The sequence below is a fragment of the Rhizophagus irregularis genome, chromosome 32 (assembly GCF_026210795.1).
Source record: "Rhizophagus irregularis chromosome 32, complete sequence".
Classification (NCBI taxonomy): domain Eukaryota; kingdom Fungi; phylum Glomeromycota; class Glomeromycetes; order Glomerales; family Glomeraceae; genus Rhizophagus; species Rhizophagus irregularis.
Genome location: NC_089460.1, coordinates 1,481,511 through 1,493,541, shown reverse-complemented (window position 1 = coordinate 1,493,541; position 12,031 = coordinate 1,481,511).

The window sequence follows — 12,031 nt, the reverse complement described above, 5'->3', positions numbered from 1 at the left end:
TTATTTATATTATACTATTTATATTTTTTAATTAATAATTTAAATTTAAAAATTCATTGTTATTATTAAATAATTCTTCTCAGTTCTCAGCTCTCAATAAATCTCAATAAATTATTAACTTATTTAACTATTTTAAATATTATATAACTCAATGAAAAATTAAATACAGTGATACCTCTATAAGTGCACCCTCTATAAGTGCATACACTATATAAATATATGGTAAATCTGATTTCAACTTGTAAAAGCTCTTAATATTTTACTCTTTATAAATGCACACCCTCTCTAAATGCACATTATTCTACTATTTTTTTATTATGTCCTAAGGGAAGTGCACTTAGAATGGTATCACTATAATAATTATTATATTAAAATTTAATAAATACCTTTAAAATTTTAATGTAATTTTTAAATATAAAAATTTTAGATATAACTAAAAAAGCAGTATTAAAATAAACTATTAATATAACTTTATATATTATATATAAATTTTTATTAATACTAATAATATAAATATTTTTCATGATTTTCTTTGCTGTAATAATAATAAGACTTTTAGCTAAAAATAATTCATTATTATGATCTATCTAATTATCATGGTTTATCTATTTAGCATAATCAATTATTTTAACAGTGCATATGTAAAATACTCAAATAGTATAACAAGTATAAAATAATTTTTGTAATACTATATGTAATTTGTATTACTTTAATTGTTTTAATAATTTATAAATAAATGTGGTACCATAATCACCTTGTGAAGAAAGAGGGGCATTTATGCTAAGATAGGACGTTTCAAACACTTTTTACCTTCTAAGCAAAACGTATTACTCAACAGTACACATGTGAGATGCTTTTTGGTATGACGAGTGATTTGGTAGTTAATAATATTAGATTAGATTTAGAGTTTTATTTACTTTTGTAATTTGCTTTAACATTTACTTTAATAAACTATTAAATACATTGCGATAAAAAAAAAAATAATAATAATTTACAAATGCATTGCAAAAAAATAATAATAATATAAAAATTCTTTTAATAAAATAAGTAAATTAAATATTTCCAGTTCCAATGATTTCTGGTTTACATCACCATTCTTTTTGGATAAATGGAACACTCAAAAAACTTCAACAAAGAGTAATATACTTGACAAACTGCAGCAGTAGAAAATGAAAAAGTCTAAGTTTATACTAGAGAAAACTATATCGACTATTATAACTGAATATATATCACAAGATAAGGTTAATATTCAGGAAATAATTATTTACAATATCTCTTCCATCATGTTGCAAATTGATATTCTTACGAACTTAAAGAAATGAGGTAAAGTTATTGCATTTAAAGTTAAGACATAAAAGAAATATTCAATAGTGACCGTGTCTATTAATCTCAATGAGTGGGCTTTACTAAATTGGAATAATGGAGTTTGGATTGCTTCATTTGAAAAAATGCCTATATGATAGTTAGATGTGTCCAAATTTGTTACTAATAATGTTGTTTACAATGCAGAGAACTTTGCTCAATTTATGCTATCACAATTAAATGGTACTTTACCTTTCAAAATCATTCAAAATCATGAAAGAAGAAAGTTGATTGTATATTTCAATACTTGAATAAGCCTGAATAAAGTACTTAATATAGAATTCAACTTTAAAGAATTTAAAAATGTTTAGATTAGATATTTTTCTTTTACCTTGAACTGGTCTAAAAATAAATTACTAAAGAAAACAGATACTGGTCAGAAACAGAACCAAGATAAGAATCTGAAAGTTATGCAGAAAAATGATAATGGTAGATAACATAAGAAAGTGAAATCTTTTGGAAATACAAAGCAATATACTTCAAATAATAAAAACTTTGATAATAATGTCAAACTTACTATTTTAACTAAAATTTAGGTGTTGTTAAGATCACTGGCCAACTAACAGGATGACAGAATCAAATATGATGTATAGTTTAAAAGGGTGTATTCACTACCATATTAGTACCATATCTATATATATTAACTCTTTTTTTTACACTATTTTTTTTATTTAAAATTCTTTTTTTTTTTCTCAGAAGGGGATTTTCTCTAAAAATGAGTATACATGTATAAATATAAAAAGTACTTTTATAGCCTAATTTCCACCTGATAGTGTAGACGTGAAGTCTTCTTACAGGGATGACAAGTGGTTTAAAGTTTACTAAATTAAATTAGTTAATTTTTATTTATATTTGTATATTATAATAGAAATTTAATTTCTCTAATAAAATTTTTAAATATCGCTGATTTCAAAAAAAAAAGTAAATTAAATATTTATTTTTAAATTTTATTTTAATAAAACTTTAAATACAAAATCCACTTTATATTATATTTAATAAATATTTTTTTTTTTTTTAATGATTTATATATACTTTATTAATATTAAGTTTACAGTTCATTCTTGATATAACAAACCTCTGTTTTGACCAATCAGGACTTCATTATAAATAAATTCATTAATGCTATAATGAATTATTCAGTATAGACAAGCTCTTTTGATTTTACACTTAAAGATATATTTTTTTCGTTTCTTTGATTTTCTTTTCTTTTTTGCTTTTGCTTTATTTTTACAGAATCCCGAACATCATTTATAAAACTCACAACTGACTTTTTACCAAAAAAGATCCAATTTACTCTTTTTTTATTTTCAGTTTTTTGCAATTATCTTGGCATCCAATAATCCAATTCATGCAAATTTTTTTTATTTTATAGAGCTCGATGAGGGCTACAAAACAAAAAAAGTTTGCATAAATTAAACTACTAAATGCTGAGATAATCGCAAAAAATGTGATTTTTTTTTTGAAATTTAGGCCAATTTATTAAAAAGTTATTCTCTGAATTGTATATGTAATGTCTAAGGTCTTATTTTTTACTAACTTTGTTTTATTTCTTTTTATAGAATTTTTTCTTTTTTATCATCCACTTTATATTTATTTCCTTTTGTCTTTATATTTATCCCTATTTGTTTCATTTTCCTTTTTATTTCATATCCTTTCATTTTTATTTTCCCTTTCATTTTCATTTACATTTTTTCACTTTATTTTTCCTTTCATTTTTATCTTTGTTCTTTTTATTTTCATTTTCTTTTTATTTTTTCCTTTCTTTAAGTCCTTAAAACTTGACTAATAAAAAAATAAAGAAACAACTGGTTAGTAAAATTAAATTATAAACGAAAAATAAAAATGAAAAAAAATACACTCATCTGAAGTCTTGGAGATTTACTGAAACTTAAAAAAGTAAGAAAAAGATGAGTCCTTCCAGTTTCACAATCAAAGTATGTTCTTTTTTTTTATTTACTACTTTTTGATTCTTTTATTTTTAAATTTTGTTCTTGTTGTTTTTATGTTTAATCTTAATTTTTTCCTTTCATTTTTTTTAGATTTCGGGCTTTTAGATTTTTTCTTTGTTTAGATTTTGGTGACTCTTAAATTTTTCTCTTTTTTAGATTTGCCGATTCTCTTTAAATAAGTAGTTTTATTTCTGTTGTTTTTCAATTTTTAGTTATTGTTTTCTCGTCTTCATTACTAATAATTTTCATTTTCTTTTCCTTTCATAATCTTTTCATTGTTTTATTTTCATTTTGTTTATTTCATTTCTGTTTCATTTTCATTCTTCTTCATTTCATTTTTATTTCTCTTTATTTTAATTCCTTTTTTTTCCATTTTTTCTTCTTAAATCTTTCCCTTTCCCTTTATTTTTATTTTTGTTCTTTTCCCTTTCATTTTTCCTCTAACTTCACTCTCTTGCCTTTCATTTTTGTTTCTTCCTCTTTGCTTTTATTACTCTTTATTATTTTTGCTTTTCGATATTAATATCATCATTCATCTTGCTTATTTCAACATCAAGATAATCATCAAGATCATTGATATTATTAAACATTGAATGTTTCATTAAACATTTCATATATTTCTTGTATTATTCTTGATTTATCATTTTTGGATGTATTTTTAATCTTTGATTGGGTTTATTTCTGTTTCTCTGGCTTTCAGATCACTTTATATGTCAAATAAATATTACTACTAAATTATATCTATCACTTTATCTTTTATTTTCCATATTTTTTCATTATTATTAATACTAATTATGTCAAAGATAAATAATTGTAAATTTTAATTTTGAATAATTGTATTTTATTCTTCTATTAATAATGATAAATTTTCAAAAGAATAAAATTATAAATAAATTATGTGTTATGTCGCTGATTAGCTGTTATAATCAAAAATAAGTCATAAGGTTGCCTGCCAAAACTAAAAAGGAAATTCTGAAAGATTTTGGCCAATCAAATCAAATGCCGAAAATGCTGAAATTAGACTAAAACTCGGTCTTAATTTTGGCCAAAATTAGGAAATTTTAATGTCGATCATTTTTTGGCCAGAATTACATCCTAAAAATGGCCAGAATTATACCAATAATTTCAGTCAAATTTTGGACTTTTGGCAATAATTTCGGCATTATAAATTTTGGCAAATTTATTTTTGATTGCCTAATTGCCTAAACTTTTGGCTACAAAAAAGTTTCGGCCTTGGCCTAAATTACCTAATTTTGGCAAGCAACCTTAATAAGTCAATTAAAATGCTTATCACATAATAGGGGTGAGTAATAATATTACTCATCCAAAGTGAGAAATAAATTCATTTTTTTTAAAAAATTTTAAGAAACTGCTTATAATTTAAAATTTTGTCTATGAAAAAGTTTTTCAAATCAAATTTTGCATATAAAAATTTTATTTGTAAAATGCATACTAAATTTATTATTAAAAAAAATAAAAAAAGGATGTTATAAATAAAATATGTACAAATACATTTATTTATTTTTATATTAATAGTTAAATATAATATTTTAAAATAAAAGTATTTTGCAAATTTTAAATTAATTTTAACTTTATAATATTTATAATATAATTTTAAGTGTATGAAAATAACCAATTAAAACTTAATAGAAATGTTTATTAAAAGTCTAAATTTAGTAAATATAAAGAAATTTTCTGATAATTTTAGTTTTATTGGCAATAATTTTGATTAAGTTTATTTACTTTATTCTATTAATTAATTTTATATATTTAAAATTTATACAAACTTAATTGAAATTATTAAATTTTTTAAAGTCTAATAAAATCTTTTAACAAATTTTAGATAATTATATTATATACTGTAAAATTATATTACAAAGCTAAAATTAATTCAAAATTAAAAATTATTTTGGCAATATATATATCCTATATTTTTCTAGCTTTTCTATTACATAAATTTTACTATTAATAAAAAGTAGTTAAAATTTATAAAATAATCAAAGTATTATTATATATTACATATATTTAAAATATTTATTAAATTATTTAAATAATAAAATCAATAATAAATAGAATTTCTTTTTTGAGAAGTACTATATATACTATATCCCTATAAAAATTTTATCTATTATTTCTGTAAAAATTCTGCTTTTCACAGATCCATTTACAGAAAATGTAAATAATTTGATACATTCTGTGATATAAGGTTATTAATTTCAAAAATATAAGTCTTTTACAGAAAAAAGATGGAATATAAAAAACGAATTAACTTTTTTTACAGGATATAAAAAAGTGAGATATTATAGCTTGTAATTAGTGTTCTGCACGAATTGATTCATGACATAGTGTGACTCTGATTATTCTCGAATAATAAAAATGTATTTTGCGAATAACTTTCGATTTTGCAGTCTGATTTTGACGATTACTTTTTTATTTTGATCAGGGCAATGAGACCTATTAATTAAAAAAATTATCAAAATTGGATTACTAGATCTTGAGATAATAATTTTTGGAGGTTGAATCAAATCTGAATTGAATTGAATTTCAAAGGAGAAATTTGATTTGTGCAGAACACTACTTGTAATGTATGGTAATCATATAATTAATATTATATATAAATAAATAGGTAATTAGTAAAAAAATAAAACTTAAAATTTAGTAGAATCTTTAGAAATTTAAATTGTTTTAAATTTAGTATTAGAAATTCAGTAATTATTTTTCTGATCATATTATTATTCTGATATTTAGATTACACTTTTTTTCCTCTTAAGAAATGATATCATTTCTGGTTATTTTTAACATTTATTTTTTTTTTTTGTAAATTCAAAATGCTGAAAGATTTAATTTTAAAGGTAAATTTTTAATTGGATTTTTTTTTTATCACTATGGCGATATATCGCTAAGTCCTCAAATGTCACGTGTTTAAACTATTATCATGTGATTAGTTTATCGTTATTTTTATTAAAGCAAAGCAATAACTATACAAATTAATTATTAACAATTATTAACATATTACTATTATCTTTCTATTGATACATTCTTTCGATTAATACATTTTTTCTATTGATACATTATTTCTATTCATGCATTTTAATTAATTATTCCCGACGTTAAATTTCTTGTTCTTAGTTATAGAAATAAAATTTAATGTAACTTGCGTAAGAAACCATAATATTTGCATACGCTAATGATATAGTACCTTGCAATTTTTTTTGATAGTGGCCAACCTTCCCACATTTTCTGCAATTTCGTTAGTTTCTTGACTTAGGTTTAGGAGTCTCAGTGGATGACTTAAACCTTTTAGTACCCAATGGTCGTCCTTTACCACTTCTTTTCTTCGGATTTCGCAATATTGGCGTTAAAGGATCAACATTTTCTTTATCAATTATTTCATCCTCTGGATTAGTTTCATTAATTTCATTTAACTCTTCGAAATCTGATTCCCCATCTTCTGTGAATTCTTGTAACAGATTGATAAGCTGTTCTAATTTAGAATTAGATCCTAAAGCTTTGTTTAACGCTTTTTTATACATTCTATGTAATTTTCTATAGATGAGTTTCTGTTCCATAATTGTTAGTCTATCTTCACAAAACTCATTATTGTATTGATTAAATAAACATAAAGTCATATTAGAATCGGAAAATCCATCATATTTATAAGTGATATTTTCCTGTATAAATTTGTCAGCAACTAAAAACATTTCTTGCATAGCTTTTTTAACATCTTTGTTGTCATCATACCATTGAGAAGGATGACAACAAACGGACAACCAATTTTTTTTGTAATAGTGTCTTAGTAAAATTTGATTCATAGGTACGTCTGTGAAAACATATATATGTGCGACGACAAATGATACTTTCCAAACGTACTACACGATCCTTAATAATCTGAAAGCCCTGCTGCTTGGCCCACATGATAATAAAATTTTCACAAGCTTCCCATGATTCATACTTCCTTCCTGAATACAATAATGTATGGTGATTCTCATTAGACAAGATCATTTCATTACCTATATTATTGCAATCATCTAAAAAAAAATAAATAAATAATTAGTAAATTATAAAGTTCACATTACTAACACTAACCCACTATCCTAATCTAACCCTAATCTAACCCTAATCCTAATCCAAACCCTAATCCAAACCCTAATCCAACATACCCTAACCCTAACCCTAACCCTAAGCTATACGTACCATGTGTAAATTCCAAGGTTTGAGTGTCTTCGCTAGACTCTTCTTCCATATTTTCCATAAAGTAGTAAATAAAGTACAGTCAACTCTCTTTATAGTCACACATTTGGGACAGTCCATATTTGGTGATTATTTTACAAGTGTTTTGTAAGTTTAGTGGCCACTACTTTCCGCACCCTCTATTGAAGGCTATGGAGGTAGGTCGTTCATTGCATCATCCTCACTAAGCCATGATGTAACCATCCCTGCCACCTTTTAACAGGGACAATTCAACACCACAACCAGAACGCAAGGACTTATCCCAAGTGACCCGAAGGCCTTCGAATCTGCTGAACACCACCCTACTCGTCCTTTAATCCGTTGTACGATACTGTAATGGCTACTATTATAAACCCCTCACCACTACTACTGTCACGGAGGACTTTCGCCAGATAACTTTCAAACATCTAGACCCCTTCCATACCACCATATTAGGTACTAGGTCTCACTCCAAGGCCACTACAGCCCGCGATTACCCACCACCGATAGTACAGTTGTAATCTCCAAGTGGTATACTTTGTAGTGACCACCTGAACAGTAAGCTTGTAGGTGTTACCCAGGATCATCCCTTATGGTGGGTATCAACCACCAGGAATCACCAACCAGGGCCCATCAGAGAAGGGAATCGAACCCAATCACCAAGCTATCTGTCTGTGCATATTTGGTGATTATGAGCAAACAGTCTTATGACTTTATCTTTTATTATTAAATTTTTAAACGAAAAGTACAAAGAACAAATCGAACAATATTACAAATATCAAATATAGAAAATAAACATAAAAAATAAAAAGAACTAGCTTCACGATTCATACAAGTAAAGAAATCTAAACAAAATAAAATTAAGTAAAGAAAAACTAAACTATTACAGAATTCGCATACCCCAACTTTACCCGAAGGCCAATATTTGGTGATTATAAAGAGATGTGACTATATAAAAAATTTCTTATATTTGTATATCATAATTCCGGCCAAAAATCAACATAATTTTAGCCAGAATTATACTTAAAACTTTATTGTATCGTAACTTCGCCAATATTAATCGTAGAGAGATGATCTTACCGCCATTCGATTCGTCTTGATGAGACGGTTCTAATGGTATAAAATACGTCGAAATCCAATCACTAGATTAATTTCCGAAATTAAAAAAATATTAATGGTTTTTGTGTAATAACTCTGCCAATATTGATCCTAGAAAGACGATCTTACTACCATTCGATTCGTCTTGATGAGACGAATCTAATGGTATAAGATACATCGAAATCCAATCACTAGATCAATTTCCGAAATTAAAAAATATTAAATGGTTTTTAAGTAATAACTCCGTCAATATTGATCACAGAGAGATGAGCTTACCACCATTCGATTCGTCTCGATGAGGCGATTCCAACGAGCTATAAATCGTCTTTTTACAATCACTAGGTACCGAGAAATCTAGCAAAATGTTAAATGGCACAGTAAACGTAAATCAAGAAATATTATAATGCCGATGTTTAACATTTTGTTGAATAACTCATCAGCCAGTGATCGGAAAAGGATAAAACCCCCTTCTTAATGACTTCCAAGTCGAATTATATGGTGAAATTTGGCTGTGTCGGAATGTTCTTTTCCATGCTTGGGAGGAGTCGCAGGGTATCTCGGCTGCTTCCAAATTACGTGGCCCATCTACAAATTCTTTCCCTAATACTACTCCACAACAACACAACTCTTCTTTGGCGTCAGTTTCTCAGGATTCCTGGATTTCTTGGATATCCTCTTCTATAATTCGGGGTGGATCTTGGATCTCGCACTTGGATTTTCTGCGCCGCTTAACAGTTCAACCTCTTAGGATTTCTTTCTGGTAACGGATTAGATTTTTGGATGTTGGATAGTTGACTCACACTGGCCTTCGGGTAAAGTTGGGGTATGCGATTCTGTAATAGTTCAGTTTTTCTTTGCTTTAATTTTATTTTAGTTTAGATTTCTTTACTTGTATGAGTCGTGAAGCTACTCTTTTTATTTTTTATTAGTTTATTTTCTTATTTTTGTAATATTGTTCGATTATTTTTCGAAGTTCAAAGTATAAATAAAAAATAAAGTCATAAGACTGTTTGCACAGGAAAAGGATAAAACAAAAATGGTAGTATGGAAGGGTACTAGATGGTTGATGTTACCTGTCGAAAGTCCTCCATGAAAGTAGATGCTCTCTAAAGGTCGTTAAATAAATTGAGTATCGATGTCTCGTACAATGGGTATAGGATGAGTAGGCGGCGTGTACCTAGCTTCAGATCAGCCTAAAATGGCCCGATAGGAGATGTCTTCTATAGTGGTGCTGTTACTTGAGGAATTAAGTACTCGGTATAATGGTTGCCCATTGAAGATGATAGGAGACGCACCCGAGATTAGTCTCTAAGAGCGATGGGTGGTACTGGCCGTAAACACTTGCAAAGGAAAAGGATAAAACAGGGTTGGTCACCCTATCTCGGTGGTTAGTCACTGAGACCCTCATTAAGCCTGAGTATGGTGAGGTCGCAGGTTCGATTCCCATGACCACGGAAATAAAAAGAATTTTACTGCGGACGCTACAACCAATAGCGTGAAAATACAGGAATTAGTGTAGTTGGACTGCATCATGGTGAATTAGTGTGTACAGTTAGGCCGCACATTTCAACTAAGGGTCATGGTGTCCTTCTAACGTTCCCTATGAGGCCATTGGCATGTGCGCAGTCCTGTCCTTGAGGTCACTACTATACCTTGGGGGGACTTCCGTCTGGGCGGGTCACTCCACGATACCACTGCACAGTAATTGCTAGATGGTCGTCCTAGATGGTAAAGCTGAGGGTGCAATGTCTTAGTGGTAGTTAGACCTTCTGTTAGGTCTTAGGCCAACCAAGGTGTTCGTGCACAGAACAGGTAGCATGGTTATGTTCCGATTCCCCCACTTCTTAGTCCCGTTGGCGATCCCCGTGTCGTATACCCACCATAAAGCGATCCTGGACAGAAGCCTGCTACTTCCTGTCCGAGTGGTCACTACATAAGTATACCACTTGGGGTAAACAACTGTACTATCAGTGCTAGGTAATCGCGGGCTGTAGTGGCCTTTGAGTGAGACCTCGTACCTAAAATGGTGGTATGGAAAGGTGCTTAGATGGTTGATGTTACCTGTCGAAAGTCCTCCATGAAAGTAGGTGCTCTCTAAAGGTCGTAAAATAAATTGAGTACCAGTATCATGCAATGGATTAAGGATGAGTAGGCGGCGTGTACCTAGCTTCAGATCAGCCTAAAATGGCTCGATGGGGGATGTCTTCACATGGTGCTGTTACCTGAGGAATTAAGTACTCGGTTTAATGGTTGCCTATTGAAGATGATAGGACACAGACCCGAGATTAGTCTCATAAGAGGCAATGGGTGGTCTGGCCGTAAACAATAGCAAAGGAAAAGGATAAAACTACCACCATTCGATTCGTCTCAGTGAGACGATTCTAACAAGCTCTGATACATCGTTGTACGATTATTAGATGTTATTTAATATATTTTTTATATAACTGCGATTATAAACGGTTCTTTTTAATATAAGATTTTTGAGGATAGGTGTGATAGTGAGTAGTGACTATAGATAGATTGTGACTATATAGGATAGATTTTAATAATAAAGTGTTTTGAACATTCAACTGGTATGACTATATAGTAGAATGTGACTATAACGGGAGTAACTATAGAGGGAGTTGACTGTAATTTACATTCGATATTAATGAAAAAAAAGGTGTTTATGTTCAATATTAGCGAAAAAATAGTGTTTTACGTTCAAATATTAATGAAAGTAATAGCTAAAATGAAAACATTTCGAGAGAGAGAGAGAGAGAGAAAGAAAGCGTAAAAAATACTGATCTACTTGATAATCGAAAGTTTATTAAAAGTATAATTCACGTGATTATAGTTTATTTTACATCATTACAATAAAATGATTACGCAAATCCATATCTATTACATAATTAAACTAGGACCCCGGATATCTAATATAAAGGTCATAATGGACTTTTGGCCAAAAACACCCCTTTTTGCTGAAACTCAAAAAATCGTTTTTTGTAAATATCTCAGCATCCAGTAATTCAATTTTAATGAACTTTTTTTTATTTTGTAGCCCTCATTTAGCTCTACAATTTAAAAAAAAGTTCATCAAAATTGGACTACTGGATGCCGAGATATTTACAAAAAACGATTTTTGCCTGAAAAATGGGCTAATCTGCCGAAAGTGTGACTTATGACCTGTTTTGGAGATATCCGGGGTCCTATTAAACTAATCAAATCACATAACAAATGGGGTATAGCGATAAATCGCATATGCGATAAATCATAATTTTCTTTTTAATTTTAATTTTAATTTAAAATATTATTAATATTTTAATTTTTTTAAAAAAAAAATTTCAGTTTTTTAAACAGAATTTTAAAGAAATTTATTATTTTTTTTTGTTTTTATTTAAACAAAATGTTGAATAATATTTTAGTTTTCTTTT